This window comes from Rhinopithecus roxellana, chromosome 18, assembly GCF_007565055.1.
Source record: "Rhinopithecus roxellana isolate Shanxi Qingling chromosome 18, ASM756505v1, whole genome shotgun sequence".
Lineage (NCBI taxonomy): Eukaryota > Metazoa > Chordata > Mammalia > Primates > Cercopithecidae > Rhinopithecus > Rhinopithecus roxellana.
The window spans coordinates 60,707,541-60,724,939 of NC_044566.1; the positions used below are offsets into that span (position 1 = coordinate 60,707,541).

At 41.7% G+C, this 17,399-nt stretch overlaps 1 long non-coding RNA gene and 1 pseudogene across 2 annotated transcripts in view; one reads left to right on the forward strand and one right to left on the reverse strand.

Moving 5' to 3' along the window:
* The window catches only part of LOC104665298, a 108,548-nt pseudogene extending 99,435 nt beyond the window's left edge, over window positions 1-9,113 (reverse strand).
* A 136-nt stretch (window positions 9,114-9,249) lies between these two features.
* The window catches only part of LOC115894576, a 160,747-nt gene continuing 152,597 nt past the window's right edge, over window positions 9,250-17,399 (forward strand). For both annotated transcript variants that reach the window (XR_004054705.1, XR_004054706.1), the window contains exons 1-3: window positions 9,250-9,432; window positions 15,527-15,811; window positions 16,624-16,708. This is a non-coding gene — a long non-coding RNA (uncharacterized LOC115894576). The remainder of the gene's footprint in view (window positions 9,433-15,526; window positions 15,812-16,623; window positions 16,709-17,399) is intronic.

Sequence of the window (17,399 nt, forward strand, 5' to 3'; positions counted from 1 at the left end):
TTGGGGATTGAGATCGAATTTCAAAACCTTAATACTGTTTTGGATAAATGTGTTTTCAAGAGATACAACTAAGGTAGAGACACTGTCTAATGTGCTACCAGTGTCTCTCAGTATCTGGACTAAAGACTTTTGTTGAATTTGTTTCTACTATCTGGAAAGGCATCAATGTAAAATAAGAAAATTCTGATATTTAATTCTGTCTCAGTGGGTTCTAAATAGTCCCTACAATTTACCTTCTTTAGTGGTGGTTCAAGGATTGCTATTGTTATTTTTGTTTTACTAGTTCAATATACGAAAAAAAAAGTCAGTGGACACAGAATTTCAACTTACCAAATCACATCTGATTTTTGTCAAAGCACAAGCTACATCTTAAAGAGGTGGCAATAAATGTGTATGTTTTGTGCTCTGGACCTTCCATTTGTATTTCCAGGTCCCAAGTGTCTGCTCACCTCCCTCAACCACCATGAACCAGATTCTGAGAACTCATGCCATATATCCCATACTCATCTCAATTCCTTACGTATCTTCCATAGTTTTCATCTGCCATGTTTTTATCTTTTTTGTCACTTTGCCTTTTAGAATTGTCTTATTATACTTCATTATTTACATGCTTTTCAGTTTTCTTCATTCCAATGCATCTGTCTTTTGTAAAATGTCATAAATATTCAGAAAAAAATAGTAATTGCTTTCACATCTGGGATAAATACATTACTTTGTTTTCTTTCTTTCCCCACCTTCCCACCCTCTCACACCAACATTTAACACTAAGGCCTATCTGAAATTTATTGGACTACTTGGTTATGACAAAAAGTATATTATTCTCTTTCTCACTGTTTTTACTTCTTAGAACTGCTATTTCATTGGTCTTGCAAACTTTATTAAATAATTGATCCTTTCTTCAAAGCTCTATTGTTAATTTGTATGTTTTAAATTAAGTTCACTAAATAATCTAAATAATCAAAATATGGAATTTCTATTTATTTTTAATCTGTCTAGTTTTCAGTCCAGTATCATAGAATTTTAGTAATAGTCATTTGTAATCGATATTTTAATTTGTTAAGGCCAGTTTAACTTCATGGCTTCTATTTATTAAAAAAGCAGTTTTTATGTTCCTGATTCTTCCTTCTAGATCATTTAACTATCAGATTATAGAGTATTTTGTAAGGACTTTTACTCATAATTTATAGGAATCCTTAATCCAAAGAAGGTTGAGAATTTCTGTGTCAACCAATCAACCAACGTTTTTAAATTCAACCAATATGCATTAAGCTCCTACCACTTGCAGGCACAAGGCCAGGCTCTAGAGCTAAAAAGATAAGGAGGGTATGCCTCTTCCCATCCCATCCCCAAATGAGTGCAATTCAAATTTATGAAGGGTAAAGCTAAGACAGAATGCACAAACTTAGAACAGCTCCAGGAAGGCTGTTCACCCGCCCCCTCCACCCACCACCCTCACCATTACTCGCTTTCACTTATAAGTATCAACATAAATAAAAGGCTTCAGGAAAGCAAGGGCCTGAGAGTATTTCTGCATATTATCTCATTTGACTAAATACTCCACATGTATATGGGCCTTATTTGTGTATGGAATTAGAGGTTAAAAGACATGAAAGCCTGGATTGAAAAATGTGTCTTAAGAGACATGCTTCACTAGAATGGATAAAGCCAATGATTGTCCTGTCCAACCTCAAACCCAGCTCAACACCATTAGCCAGGCAGAAATGTTTTGCTGGCCAGTTGAGGCTAACACTGCCACTTTAATTAAAGAGTTATGATGTCAGTTTGGAAACACAATGGGAGAGCAGCTGTGCTCCAGCAATACATTAATACAATTTCCATCAACGTGGATAAGCTCCTACACAACGCAAAGGAGATGTGTGTAAAGCTACAAGATGAAAGCAGCTGTAAGCAGAGGGCAATCTCAGAGTTTCTGCTGTGAAGGAATTACTCTTCTTAGATTATTAGATTGACCTCTTGCTTATGTTTTCATTAATATTTCTTAACGTGCATGGTCAAGACTCTAAGTCACAGGACTTTAAAGGTGCTATAATCATTAACCAATCACATAAAGAAAAGTCATGAGGCTGACCATAGCAATAGGTCATTCAATTTACTTAGCAGTGAGCCCTAACACTCCCACCTTCATGCACTCCTGCCATTCATTATCATAAGTAGTGCCTGAGTCTAAACCCATGTCTATCAGAGTTAATACACGTACATTTTAGACGTTCCGTGACTAAACTTGCCACTAATACATATTTTGTTAATTACCTTCATATAACTCTCCAGTATTATTACTTCATATGTGTGTATATATCATCTGATCATTTGATTAATACTGACATGTAGTCAAGAAGAAAAGTATGTTTCATGCTATTTTGAGTAACTTCCATTTAGAAGCCTACTCCTGAGCACAAAATTTGCAATACATAATTCACTCTGCAACTCCAATTTTACTCTGAGAAACACCCTTTTAACAAGATGCATGCAGCCTTCATGTTTCCTTATTTTTGTTGGTATTCCAAATCCACAGTGGATAAGGAATTACCCTTGACATGTAATTATCTTGTAGATTTTAAGACCTTATAGCTAAAAATGTATTTGCTTAAGAGTTCACTAATGTGTTGTTTTTTGTTTGTTTTTTTGTTTTTTTTTTTTTTTGAGACGGAGTCTCACTCTGTTGCTCAGGCTGGAATGCAGTGGCACAATCTCGGCTCACTGCAAGCTCCGCCTCCTGGGTTCACGTCATTCTCCTGCCTCAGCCTCCCGAGTAGCTGGGACTACAGGTGCCCGCCACCAAGCCCGGCTAATTTTTTTGTATTTTTTGTAGAGACGGGGTTTCACCATGTTAGTCAGGATGGTCTCTATCGCCTGATCTGGTGATCCACCCGCCTTGGCCTCCCAAAGTGCTAGGATTACAGGTGTGAGCCACCACGCCCGGCCAGAGTTCACTAACGTTTTAAGAGTCAAGTGTTTTGCCTCTTTTTTGTCCCAAGTGGGGTTCATCCTTCATCTGGGGATCCTTTATGTAGTGTAGGTTTCTTACTTTTTTCTTTCTCTCAAGATAAACACTGCACACCTGACTACAATATCTCAAGAACTGAGTGTTGGCATGGTTGGACCATCTGGCACCACAACTCAGATTTAATTAATGGTTACTGAATACCATGTGTCAGAGCCCGAAGTAGGCATTACTGCACATTTGGCTGAATACCCCCTGTGTACACAGGCTTAATTCATTAGCTGACAGTTTTCCAAAAATCCCCATACATCCACCATGAATTTTATTCTCGGTATTCTGATGTGTTGACCCCTTGGGGCCTTGCTGGTCGGGAGGGACTGCCCCTCCCAGGGTTAGCCAATGCCTGCACACAGTAAGGGACTCACCTGCAAGCACCTCTCCATATGCAAACCAACAAAATCAGAGCCCACACCCCACCAGCTCTATTATCAGACTCATACTCTGGAGCACTATTCTCCTTCCCTAATCACCCCAGGGCCACATACCAGACAACTAGAGACAGCCCTGTACCTCAGAGCCTGCTAAAATGATGCAAACTAACCAATCCTGAACCTGCTTACCCTGCTTTGCTCACTCCTTCCCATGGAAACCACAGTAAGGCTCTAGCCCACATTTCTTCTTGCTCCCCCTGCCTCCTGCCTGATCCTGCTGCTTGCCTGTGTGCCCCCTGCGTAGCGTGCCATGCTGTACCTCTGGTTTCTAGGGGACTCTGAGTATAATAAAATTCCTTCATGACAGTCATTTCTGTGTCTGCATGTTTTACCATACCTGGTTAAAACAAATCCTGGGTACTATTAAAACACCCCATATAACGATAGAATTGGCAGCTAAGGTTATTTGGGTTTTCTTTCATCCCACTCTCTATGCCCAGTAAATAAGTTTTAAGCATTTTGTTGTTTATATTACCTTGTCTGGCCCATGTTAACAATACTTAATAAAAGCAATTATATGTAAGTTCCTTTAGTGAATAACCAAAAAGATTTAATTAATCATTATTTTCTACTATATGAAAGAGCAAGCTTTGGCTATCTACCATGTCGTTTCACAGCACCCACCACCATGCCACATTGCTTCACCGTACTTGGGGACAGGCAATAACGACACTCTGCCCACATCATCTTCCCCTGAGCTAGCAGGCTGGAACCCACTAGTGACCTCAGTATGTAAGATACGTGTTCAAAGGTCCTACATTTCACTGGACCGGAAGCTGGGTGTGTCTTTGCAGGTCTAGCTCCTACCCTGAGTGCGGGGTTATCTGGGAGATACTAACTGGCTTTAGATCCTGGGACTGCTTCAGAGAGGGTGCTAAGCTAGTTTCTGTGCCATTCCTTCTGCTGGCATCTTCATCTAGCATCCTGTCCTTGGTCTAAATGTGCGCTCTGCTTGAGCAGGCGGCAGCAGTGAGGAAGCAGAGGCACTGGCAGATGGAGATCTGTGTTGCCCAGCAAGGTTTCTTTTTCTTTTTCTTCGTAACATGTCAAAATGTAAAGATGGCCATTTTGGGGGTTAAAAAATGGACTCTAGGGCAAAGTACCTAGGTAGATATATATATATTCTTGGGGATGTATTTCCAAGCAAGGTCATGAGTATTGAGTTTCTGCTTCAGAGAGGCCTACAGACATCTCCCCATTAATTCTGGTAGATGTCAAATGTATAATAGGACAAGTATGTAAAATTGGACTAAGTATAGAGTTCAAGAAATTAATGACTTTAGACCATACAACAGAACCAAGATGTAAGTTGTTATATAACCCTTCAGTGATCAAGATGAATAAAAGATATAATGGAATTTCTTCTATCCTAAACTAGCTTTGTAATGGCATATTTGGTATAGGACCCTGTAAATTAAATCATGGACTGCATGCTGGCCTGCTCCCCTTTTTCACGTTTGGCATTCCTGTCAGTGTCGTAATTTTAAGAATATGTATTCTAACCAACAGGAGGGTAGTGAGCTTCTCAATGTGTCTCCATGGCTCCCATGGAGGATATTTACTCACTCATTCTACTATCTATTTTATTGAGCAGGTTTACTATATATAACAGACTGTCCTAAGCAATTGGTATATAGTAGAGAACAAAAGACAGAAAAAGTCCTTGCCCTCCTGCAGTTTGAAGTCTAACACCACGAATAACTGTATGAATGAACGAATACATAAAAAACGTAATCAGGTTAGGGATCATGAAACTAAGTGAACACAGATTAGCATATTTCACTGATAAGATTACTTTCTCACATTTTAACTTGCCTGAAATCAAGGTATGTCTTAACATTTATGGTATATTAAAATTACAACTTGGCAGTACTCACAGCACAACTGTCATGTCCCTGCACGTGCATAAACTTGGTCACAGCTATTCATTTTGTTTTCACTTCTACTGAGTTATGGGCATTGTTGGCACTGCACGTGTTCTGTTTAATTGCCACTGAAATGGTATTCAAAAAGATTACACTATCATTTGGCACTGCAAGGAGACATTACTGTGTATGCATGAAGGCACCAAAACAGCAGTGTGACATAAACGTTCTATTACTAAAGGAAACATTTGTCTTTGTTTGGCATTTCCATATCATTTTACAAAGCAAGATCCAAATGCTTTACCAGACTGAATAAAGAAACACATAAGTTAATGAAGCTATGTTATAGTTTGTTACCGAGATTCATGCAAGTGATCCGTCACACCCCAAGCAATGCTACCAATAACACTGGCAGGAAAATGTATCGAAACCCAAGGAAGAGATGAAGGAAACTTGAAAGCAATGAGAGACTACTGTGACCTATTCATGCATTATTATGGAAGAACATCCTTAAAGTGAAATGTCATAATAAAATTGGCAATATTTTCTCTTTTGTGTACAGCAGAAAAATAACGCTATGTCTTACAACTGATGGCATTTTTAATTTGATGAAAAATAGAAATAAGATGGATTGCTAGTTAATAAGAAGTTTTAGAAAGAGAATAGCATACAGAGTGGAAGTTTGTTGATTCTGGACAGTTTTAAGTTAATAAGGTATTGCAAATGCACAACATCAGGAAAACTACAATTTCAATAATTTGGTATAGTTTTGCAGATCACTAGTCACTTAAAAAGTCTATTCACTCTTATTTCTAACAATGTTTTGGGCACACCTTCCATTCTGATGTAAGAGGGTGATAAGAAAGCCTCACATTCTTCTTTCCCAACTTTAGTTGGTGCTGCTTTGATTTTTGGCAGTTTAGAGATATTAGAAGTGACGTGCTGGATCTGTATTCCAAACTCAAACCTTACTACTGCTACCAAGAATGGAGTGAAATACTTAGACAGGAGGGTCCACTTGAAATCTGAAAGCATGCATATGGGACTTTGAGATTCTTAGCACAAGAGTAACATGAGTAAAATGCCAACTATAAGGATATGTTTCCAGGCAGCATATGGTCACAGCTCAAAAACGAACTTTTTTTTAAAGCTTACTACTGCAAATTATTTTGGAACCAGAGACAGTTAAAAACCATACCAAGGAAGAGAACACACACACGTACACACACACACACACAACTCTAGGGGAGATAAATTATAAAACAATGGATGTAGATTATAATAGAAATAATTTTTTAGGCACAGCTTCAAAACTTACTGTCACAATTGTGACATCAGTTTTTGACACCATTCAGCCAAGCAACAACTACTTTAACGTAAAAGTGAGTATCAAATCAGGAATAGGCGTGTGGCTACATCCATCACCAAGACAACAGGTGCAGTTTTATATGGTGAACACATATTTCAATAGTGTTGAAAATAGACTACACCATATACGTGGTATTTCCCACTATGCAGAAGGTCTGCTTTCTGTTTCTAGGGCCCTGCATGGAGAATTCAGGGATTCCCTGGAACTAATACCACTTTTCCCAGGGACTTCATTTCAGTCTTTCCTTTTAGGTAGCCTGGCCCGGGTCAGAAATTCTCTGACAGTTGGTACGAGAGAACGAGTGTGCCAGTGTGAACGCTGCAGGGGATATGTTGTTGCCAACCGATGGGGTGTACTTCCATATGCAGAGCTAAAATAGACTTGGATGATTGAGAGGGTAGAGACTGCTCCTTAAGTGCCAGTAAGGGAAACATTTGGTTACCTGTCTTCTGGGGACAACTTATCTGAAAGAATGAGGTGGGTTTACATGTTTGGATATTTCCATCTGATTTATATGCTGGGGATGGGATGGGGAGAGTCTGGAGACTGCCAGTGTTATCCTTCAGTATATGTGCACACAGTGGGGGTTTCCAGAGGGAGAAAACACTCTGTAAAGGGGTCTGATGCACCAGCCCAGTAGAGACAGCATATGTTGCCACTGCATTACAATAAGGGCAACTCTCAAGAAGAACTGGGAGACAGCATAGACCATGGGCAGGGAGCCAAACAGATCCAGGTTTAAATCCAGCCTCTATCACTTACATGCCCAATAATCTTGGCAAAATTACCTGAACTCTTTAAATTCAAAAATAGGGAAACTAATAATAATACCTCCTTAGACTGATTGCGAGAATTAAAGTATTAATATATATCCACACCTAGTAATGTGTCTGGTGAATATAATGTGCTCAATGTATGAACACTACTGTGTTACCACTAGGGAAATTCCCTTAAATGTAAGTGTTTTCACAGATACGTTTTTTAGCAAGGGGGTAAATTATACAGACCACTAAATGGCCTTGGCTAAGGTGTTTTGAGGGAATTATGAAGTTGTCTTATGGTAGGAATGCGTCTTGATAAGAAAGGAAAAACGTAAATGTGAACAGTGATCAGTGAGAATGATGCAGATTTTAACATGCATTTTTTGAGATTTGTTTAATGGCAAGACTATGCGATATCTACATGTCACTAACTCTACCCTGAGCCGCTTTATGACAGATGTGTTCCTACAATCTAGTGTAAAATTTCATTTTAACTCTAAGCATCACTTCTCTACATTGGAGGAAGTTTTGTAAAGCAAATAACCCCCACTTAATCTATCTTGCTTTGAAGGCTGAAACTTTCTATCTTCGAGTGGACAGGCATGTGTTCTGTATTTTTTTGCACTGGGCTATCGCCCTGAGAGGTGAGTCATAACTTCTGCCCACTTTGGTACGATCCACAGCACCCTTTCCAAAACTGCAAAAGTCGACTGAAAGCAAGGGCAGTAAGAAAATATTAAAGAATCGACAGAGTAATTATTAGCACCTTGGATACAATAGCGTTTGGGGATGTTTAATTAGACGGCAAGGTAGATTTAAATTTTTGAAGCTCTTAGAGCACAGATCTTGGTCGAGTCCATTCTACTGGGAGATAACATGGGGCCATTGACTACCTGCTGCACTGTTTTCAAGCAAAACCCACACTGTGCGGGCTCTGGGTGCCATCTCCACAAAGCCCCCTACCCAAGGGGGATTCCCACAGAGGAATTTTCTCAAGGAAGGTCCCGTGTCAGGAATGCTGCTCGAATACGGGTTCCCACGTGCCCACACGCAGGGCACTGGCTCACACGGCAGGGTGGGCTGCCTCTTTAAAGGCGCGGACCTCAGGGACCCCCGAGTCTGGCTCCTCAAGTCTGGGCATCAAACTTTCTCCTGGAACAAAACCTCTTTCAACCCACATGGAGGCAGGAGGAGGACGGAGCCCGGGGATGCCATCAGCTGCAGCCCGGAGACAGCTCTCCCACCCCCGCCCGCTTCCCTCGGTCCCCACCCTCTTCCTCCGAGTGAAGGCGGCCCTGACCGCACAGCCCCGCCCGGCCCCACCCACCCGGCCCACCTCCCCGGCCGCTGAGCCCACAGCCGCACAAAGCTGCCTCCCGGGCGCTGCGGTTCCCCAGGGCGAGGGGCGAGCGGGGCTGGGTACCTGAAGAAGAGGCCAGGACACCGGCGCCCAACGAGACCCACAGCATCGCCCCGGCGCCGCCGCCGTAGTTGCCACCGCCGGAGGCTACTTCGCTGCGCCGAGCGCTGGAGCCCCGGGGACCTGGAGCCGCCGCCGCCTGCGCTCCCTGCGCTGCGCTGCGCTGGCTGCGCCCGGGCTCTGCTGCCCGGCGACCGCCACGGTCAAGCGGAGCCCCGCCCCGTGCGCGCCCGGCGAGCCGCGGACCCCCAAGGACGCGCCGCCGCCCCGATTGGCTGCGGGAGTCGCTGGCCCCGCCCCTGCTCGCCGCGCTCCTCCCACGCCGGGGGCGCGCGCTGCTGGCGGCCCAGAGACCGGCGGCCTCTCCAGGGGCGCTGTGGGAGGGTGCGGTCCGCGCTGGGCGAGGCTTCCTGCGGACACCGGCGCGCTCGGCCTCCGCTCCTGGGCGCTGCAGTTCTCCCTCTCCTTGCCAGCCCAGAGATAAATAGATGGCCAGAAAGAAAAGAAAAGGAGAAAACATCTCTAGAGCTCTGCGCGGGGAGGACAGTAGCCGCGGCAACTGTGGTGTGAAATCTTGTTTGTATGAATTCGTTTCTCACGGAAGCCCAGGAAAGGTTGTCTAGGGTGGAGCACTGGAATTGTCACCAAGGCTTTTTTTGTTTTTACTTGTTTGTTTCTTAACCTGAAGGTGTCCTTACACACCTCTAGACTTATCTTATGAAGAAACTAAATCCAGTTAAACAACTTGTCCAAGGTCATAGAGCTGGTTGCAGATTGATTCTGTATTTTGATGCTAAATCAAAGCTGCCTCAGCATTTATTTGTTTTCTGTCCAGAGAAGAGTTGCATTCTCATATATAATGCTATGTATGTTGTATAGCAAGAAATCAATTAGAAATATAGAGATAGAAAGTAGATTGGTGGTTGCTGGGGGTGGGGGGCTGGGGAGTGACTGCTAATGGATAGGACTCTCTCAGGGTGATGAGAGTGTTCTGCAGTTTGATAGTGGGAATGGATGCACAACTCTGAATATTCTAAAAACCAGTGAATTGTACATTTTAAAGGGCTAAACTTTATGGAATGTGAATAGTATCTCAATAATCCTGATATTTAAAAATGTATTGGCTGAGCACGATGTGTCACGCCTCTAATCCCAGCACTTTGGGAGGCAGAGGCAGGTGGATCACGAGGTCAGGAGTTCGAGACCAGCCTGGCCACCATGCTGAAACCCCGTCTCTACTAAAAATACAAAAATGAGCCGGGCATGGTGGTGCATGCCTGTAATTCCAGCTAGTCGCGAGGCTAAGGCAGGAGAATTGCTTGAACCCAGGAGGTGATGGTTGCAGTGAGCCGACATTGTGCCACTGCACTCCAGCCTGGGTGACAGAGCAAGAATCCATCGTGAAAATAAAGTAAAATAAATAAAACTGTATTAACACTTGAGCCCGGGTGGTTGAGGCTACAGTGAGCCATGATGGTGCCACTGCACTGTAGCCTGGGTGACAGAGTGAGGCACTGTTTCAAAAAAAAAAAGTATCCAGAGTGATAGTGCTGTGGGGAAATCCACATGAGCACGTATTTGGAGTATGTTACAATTCTTTCTTTGTGGGCAGAAATTATGACTTATGTACTAGCATCCATCCATTCATTCAACAATCCACATCCATGTTTATCAAGTTACTCTGACGTGGGTACAAAGATAAATAATTCATGATCTCTGTCATCAAGGAGTTCCCTGTCTATTGAGGGGACAGTTTATAATATAATAAGGTGTCACTCTAGGGAGGTAAAGTGCAGGTTTAGGGTGCTAAGACAGTCATAAAGGAGCTGAAGGATGTGTAATGTTTCAGCAGTGGTCAACGTGGCTGAGTGTCAGAGGTGTGACAGGAAGTGAAGCTGGACAGTTACAGGACAGAGTAGAACTGTGAACTAGAGCTCAGTTAAAGAGGCACAGGCTAATTAGGAAGTAAATTTTCTATTCCTTCTGGGTCATTTCTATCCCTGGTGTAGTGTGTGATTTTGGTGAATGGTCTCAATCATCATCATATAAGCAAACAATGGTAACACCAACTGACTTTTGTTTCTAACTTCATAGTATGTATAAACAGTTTTTGTGTATTGCCTCCTTTGAAGCTCAGAGAGGTGAAGGGGATGTGCTCAAGGCTGTATGTCTTCTAAGTGACGGAGGTTGGATGAAACTCCATCTACTGACCTTGGATCCTGTATTATCAATATTGTCAGCCTTTTGAGTTGTAAAGCTTCCTTACAAGTGCAAAGAACTCTTGAGCTAAAAAAGCTCTCTAAGCAGTAGCAAGTGAAACCTGTTTTTTCACTTGGACTTTTTATATGTTTTGATTGGGAGCTAGAAATATTACAAGCTCTAGGAAAAGAAAACTTAGCTACTAATCTTAGCTCTTCAATTGAGTCTGTTCAGCAAAGCCCTGGATTCCAGGTTTCATAAAAGGTGACTCTACAATTTAAAAACAGGAGGCTGCCTGTTTCTATTGTCAGTATACAAATGTCAGCATACTGAGGGCACCTTCCTTTACATCCATTCATCCTTCCATCCCTCATGGGATTATAAACACCTTTTGAATGCAGGTACAGGTTGAGCATTCCTAATCCAAAATCCGAAATCAGAGATGCTCCAAAATCTGAATGTTTTCGAGCACTGACCTGATGGCACAAGTGGAAGATTCCATTCCTGACCTTATGTGATGGGTCACAGTCAAGACACAGGCATACAGCACACAGTTTACTTAGTGTCCCCAAGGGAAAGAAGACCCCTGCAGCCCCCATCAGCTGTGATATTTTTTTTCATGCACATGCAGATTTCCCTATGTGGGCACACCCACATTGGATAATAAAATGGCACATGTGCAGGCTGGACTCTCCCATGGCAGGTTCCCCACAATGACCCACATTGGGTCAAGTGCATTGCTCACTGTGTTTTTTGTTTGTTTGCTTATTTTCTGCTCCATGATATAAAATATTATTTAAAATGTCAAAAGGGCCTGGAAATACCCCATGGGTAACAATGATAAGAAATAGAGGAAGCATTTATGTTAATCTATAGCACAGAAATGTTAGTTGTTGGAGAATCTGGACAGGGTGTGTGAAACATCTTACGGAAGAGAATGGGGTAGGAATGACTATCATAGACGACCTGAAGAATCAGAAGGATACACTGTTGAAGTTCTATGCTGAAAGTGATGAATAGAAGTTAATGAAAAATGGGAAAACATTGCATAAAGCCAAAAATGCAGATTTTGATCATGTATTGAAAGAGTGGATCTGTCAGCTTTGCAGTGAACACATGCCACTTAATGGTATACTGGTCATGAAACAAGAAAAGATCTATTCAAGATGAACTGAAAACTGAAGGAAACGGTGATATTCAACAGTTTGATTGAAGAAACATAAGAAAAAACACAGCATTAAATTGTTAAAGATTTTAGTCCTAATAAAGCATCTGCTGATCAAGCGGCAGCAGAGAATTTTTTTTTTTTTTTTTTTTTTTTTTTGAGACAGAGTCTAGCTGTTGTCACCCAGGCTGGAGTGCAGTGGTGAGATCTCGGCTCACTGAAACCTCTGCCTCCCAGGTTCAAGCGATTCTCCCCAGCAGAGAAATTCATTGACGAGTTTGCCAAGGTGATGGCTGATTAAAATCTGACGTCAGAACAAGTCTATAATGCTGATGAAACATCACTGCTTTAGTATTATCCCCCCAGAAAGACACTGACTACAGCTGATGAGACAGCCCCTATGGGAGTTAAGGATGCCAAGGACGAAATAACTGTGCAGGGATGTGCTAATGCAGCCAGCACGCATAAGGGTAAACTTGCTGTGATAGACAAAAGCTTGCATCCCTGGCTGTTTTCAAGAAATGAATTTCTTACTAGTCCATTATTATGCTAACAAAAAGGCACGGGTCACCAGGGACGTCTTTCCTGACTAGTATCATGAACATTTTGTACCAGTGGTTGGCTAGTGCTCACTGCAGAAAAGCTGAACTGAATGACTATTGCAAGATATTGTTATTCCTTGACCACCGACCTGCTCATTCTCCTGCTGAAATTCTCATTAAAAAAATCATTTATGCCATATACTTTCCCCAAAAATGTGACTTCATTAATTCAGCTATCTGACCAAATATCAAATGAAGAGTAATTATAAGAACACTTTCTTGAAAAGCATACTAGCAACACTGAACAGAGGCGTGAGTATAGAAGGTTTTTAAAAGGAGTTTGGCATGAAGGATGCTGTATGTGCTGTTTCCAAGGCTTGGAACACAGTGACTAAAGACACAAGACCGTGCATGGTGGCTCACGCCTCTAGATGACATGGTGAAAATGTGTGATGGGCTTATTTGCTGAAGGACTAGAGCAGGGTGCACTCATAGCAAAGCAAGAAATCATGCCAGCTGTAAAATCAAAGAGAGACTTCTAGGACAAAAACCAATGCTAATGAGGCAGATGACTCCGGAGGAAACATTTTAAAAAGCCACCCAGCTGAGGCCAGGCGCGGTGGCTCACGCCTGTAATGCCAGTACTTTGGGAGACCAAGACCGGTGAATCACGAGGTCAAGAGATCAGTACCATCCTGGCCAACAAGGTGAAACCGCTTCTCTACTGAAAATACAAAAATTAGCCGGGCATGGTGGCGGGCGCCTGTAATCCCAACTACTCAGGAGGCTGAGGCAGGAGAATTGCTTGAACCCGGCAGGTGGAGGTTGCAGTGAACCGAGATCACACCACTATAGTCCAGCCTGGGCGACAGAGCAAGGCTCCGTCACAAAAAATAAAAAATAAAAATAAAAAAAAAAATCACCCAGCCGAATAACTCCTCATCCCTAGAAGACCCACTTCCTTGTCACTTGTGATGTTTCTTCTCATTAAAAAAGTAAAATATAATGTTTAGTAACCTTTAAATCAAAACACAGCATCATACATGGAGATCGAAAGCCTACTGTTATCTGTTGTTGCTTTTTGTTTTGTTTTTTGTTTGTTTGTTTGAGACAAGGTCTTGCTCTGTCACCAGGCTGGAGTGCAGTGGCACAATCTTGGCTCACTGCAACCAACCTCTGCCTTCCAGGTTCAAGCTATTCTCCTGCCTCAGCCTTCTGAATAGCTGGAATTACAGGAGCATGCCACCATGCCCAGCTAACTTCTGTATTTTTAGTAGAGATGGAATTTCACCATGTTGACCAGGCGAGTCTCAAACTCCTGATCTCAAGTGGTCCATCTGCCTCGACCTCCCAAAGTGCTGGGATTACAGGCACAAGCCACCACACCAGGCCTGTTGCTGCTGGTTTAACAGCTGATACAGGTATTCTGATGATGCTCCTGTGCTGCTTAGTTACACCAAACACTTTTTTTAAACTGTAATAATAGTAAATCATTTTTTTCTGTTAAGTAGTTATGTGTGAATAAGTGTAAGAAAATGGTTGCTTATCAGTAGCATATAATTTAAAAGTCAGGAGTGGTGGTGATCCCAAACAACCACAGACTGTCCACAGTAGCTGAGATAGTGACAGCTTTACTTTCTGATGGTTCAGTGTACACAAACTTTGTTTTATGCACAAAATTGCTAAAAACATTATACAAAATTGGCCAGATGCAGTGGTTCACGCCTGTACTCCCAGCACTTCAGGAGGCTGAAGCGGGTGGATCACTTGAGGCCAGTAGTTCAAGACCAGCCCGGCCAACATGGTGAAACCTCGTCTCTACTAAAAATACAAAAATTAGCCGGGTGTGGTGGCACGCACCTGTAGTCTCAGCTTCTCAGGAGGCTGAGGTGTGAGAGTCGCTTGAACCCAGGAGGTGGAGATTGCAGTGAGCCAAGACTGTTCCACTGCACCCCAGCCTGGGCGATAGAGTGAGACTCAGTCTCAAAAAAAAAAAAAAAAAAAAAAAAAATTGTACAAAATCACTTTCAGGCTATGTGTATAGGTCTAATATGAAACGTAAACAAATTTTGTGTTTATATTTGGGTCCCATCCCCAAGATATCTCATGTATATGCAAATATTTTGAAATCTGAAGAAATCCAAACTCCTAAACCCGTTTTGTCCCAAGCATTTCAGATAAGGGGTACTCAACCTGTATAGTGTTTTGGTCATTTCCTTGTTTCCCTTCCCCTTACTTTCATTCTCTTCTCTATTCTCACCCCCCTCCCCACCCCCTTTCCACTCTCAGTAGGCCCTCCATGAGTGTTTGTTAAATGTCCAATGTCATTTTAGCATCGGAAAGGTAATCTTTTTTTTAAAATTCTAATTGCCTATGGTGCTGACATGCATCATGAAATTTGGATATTAATTGGCCCATATAGCATATGTGCTCTCGGGCTTTGGGACATAGTTATAAGAGCATTAGGGAATTACATGAACACTTCCCACACTTTAATAAGCTGCGTATTGAATTCTAAATCTAAATGCCTGGAATTTAAAAGTCTCAGTCTAGGAAAACACAATATTGATATTTTAACAGTAAAGACACTAAATACTTCGGAGTGGAAGAAATTTAATATTCATTATAGAATTTTTAATCCCTGAGGAGGTAATTTATTATTGATTTTAAAGGTCTTTGAAATCTTTTGTAAATATTCCTTGTTTCTTTTTTAATATCTTCTCTTAGGCTCATTTTTTTTTCTCCTTCACAGGTTTCTGATAGCTAATTAACACCTCAGCATTACAATTCTGCTTTCCATAAACTTCTGTGCAGAAATCTAGGGAATCCAAAAGAGTTGGAGAGTGCTGAGCTCCCTGGAGTCTGAAGCCTGGAGAAACCATCCGGAAGGCTGTAGCTATTCATCTCGAAGGAGCAGATGTTGTCCCTCCCCAAGGAGTTATTATGGGTTGGAAGAAATGAGAAAATGAATATAAACAAGTTATTTTGTGAATGTTATCAAATATGATCAGCACCAACCAAACAGAGCTCTAAATGCGTAAGTATTCTTTACTGATAGAAGCAAAAGCAAATGAACGTTATAGTTTTCTAAATACATTCAGAAGCAAATAATTTGAGCAAAAGCACAGACCTAATTGGGTCATACATGATAGCATGTGGAAAACAGTCCTGGAGAAGCAGAAAGTGTGTTGCTAGGTCAGCTCAACTGGTTGTTGTCCGTCAACTCTACCCCTAGCCATGGCTTTGCAGACTTCTCTAGAAGGCTTCCTTCTTTCCAAGATGGCTGGGCAGAGTCACAGAGACAGTGATCTAATGTCCCTTAGGATGCTTATGGGACCTGTTTCTATGGATGAAAAGCCAATCAAGGATAGGACTGGAGAGGAACCGAAATGCTTTCCTGCTGAGCTGTCTGCTAGACCCTGGTATTTTCAATCAGCTAGCCTGGGGTTTCTTGCTGTTCTAGGACAATCGATTTACCTTATGCCTAAATTTCAAGAAGGGGAACCATACCAGCAGATAGCGACCACAGAAGTGGCAGCCTGATGAAAAAGAATAGTCTTGGGTGTAGTGTAAATGTAAAAACTATGAAGTTTTTTTAAAATAAAAAAAAAAAATTCACTTGCACACACTCTCTTCGAAAAGTTAGTGGGCAGCTATTTACTAGCTGAAACAGAAACACTTGATTATGTTGTGAATGCTTAGGGAAAATGTCATGATGGAGGTGGATTTGGAGCTGACAATAAAGGATGAATGAGGATCAACAGTCTGAGAATGAAAGGGGAAGACATTCCCTGGTGAATAAAGGGCACGGGGAAAGTCAGAGGGTGTAACAATGTATATGTGTTTCAGGAAAAAGCAAGCGGACTCAATGTGGATGAAGTGTGGAGGGGATTTTGAGAGATGAAGCTTGAAATACAGTTGACCCTTGAACAAGGTGGGTTTGAACTGCAGGTGTCCATATATGCACAGATTTTTTTCAACCAAACATGTTGATAAATACAGAATTCATGGTAAACCCACATATACTGAGGGCTGACTTTCCCTATCTACCTTCCACAAAGGATGCACAAGTATATGTGGGAGTCCTGGAATCAATTCCCTACATGTACTGAAGTATGACTGTGTATGTTTCTTTTAACCTAAACTTCCTATACTAACTCTGCCTTTGTGTATTTCTGCATTCCTCCTGCCCCAGAAAACTAGATATGTATTTAAGAGAGAAAAGAAATAAGCTTGAAATATTTTAGCAGTTACCATAGAGAATAAGAAAAAAAATTCGTATTATATGCAAGGAAAGTCAAGCATGATATATAATTATTCAGAATCAACCACTAAAAAGGCTCTTCAGTAAAATAAAGAATAATTATCCCAGAGGAAGTGATTGTTTTGACACTTAATTGGGAGGACAGCCAAAAATTTAGACTAGGATTATAGCCCTTGCCTTTCTTTTGGAAGATTCCGTAGTGATTATTCAGAGAAGCTGAGGTTCGCAATTCTAGTTAGCTTGAGTTATGGTAAAATAAAATAAAACAAAACCCGTATGGATGCATGTGTATAAAGAAGATTGACATAAAATCATTATCCATTGTTTAATAACTGACGTGAAACCTTTTCTTGATATAGCT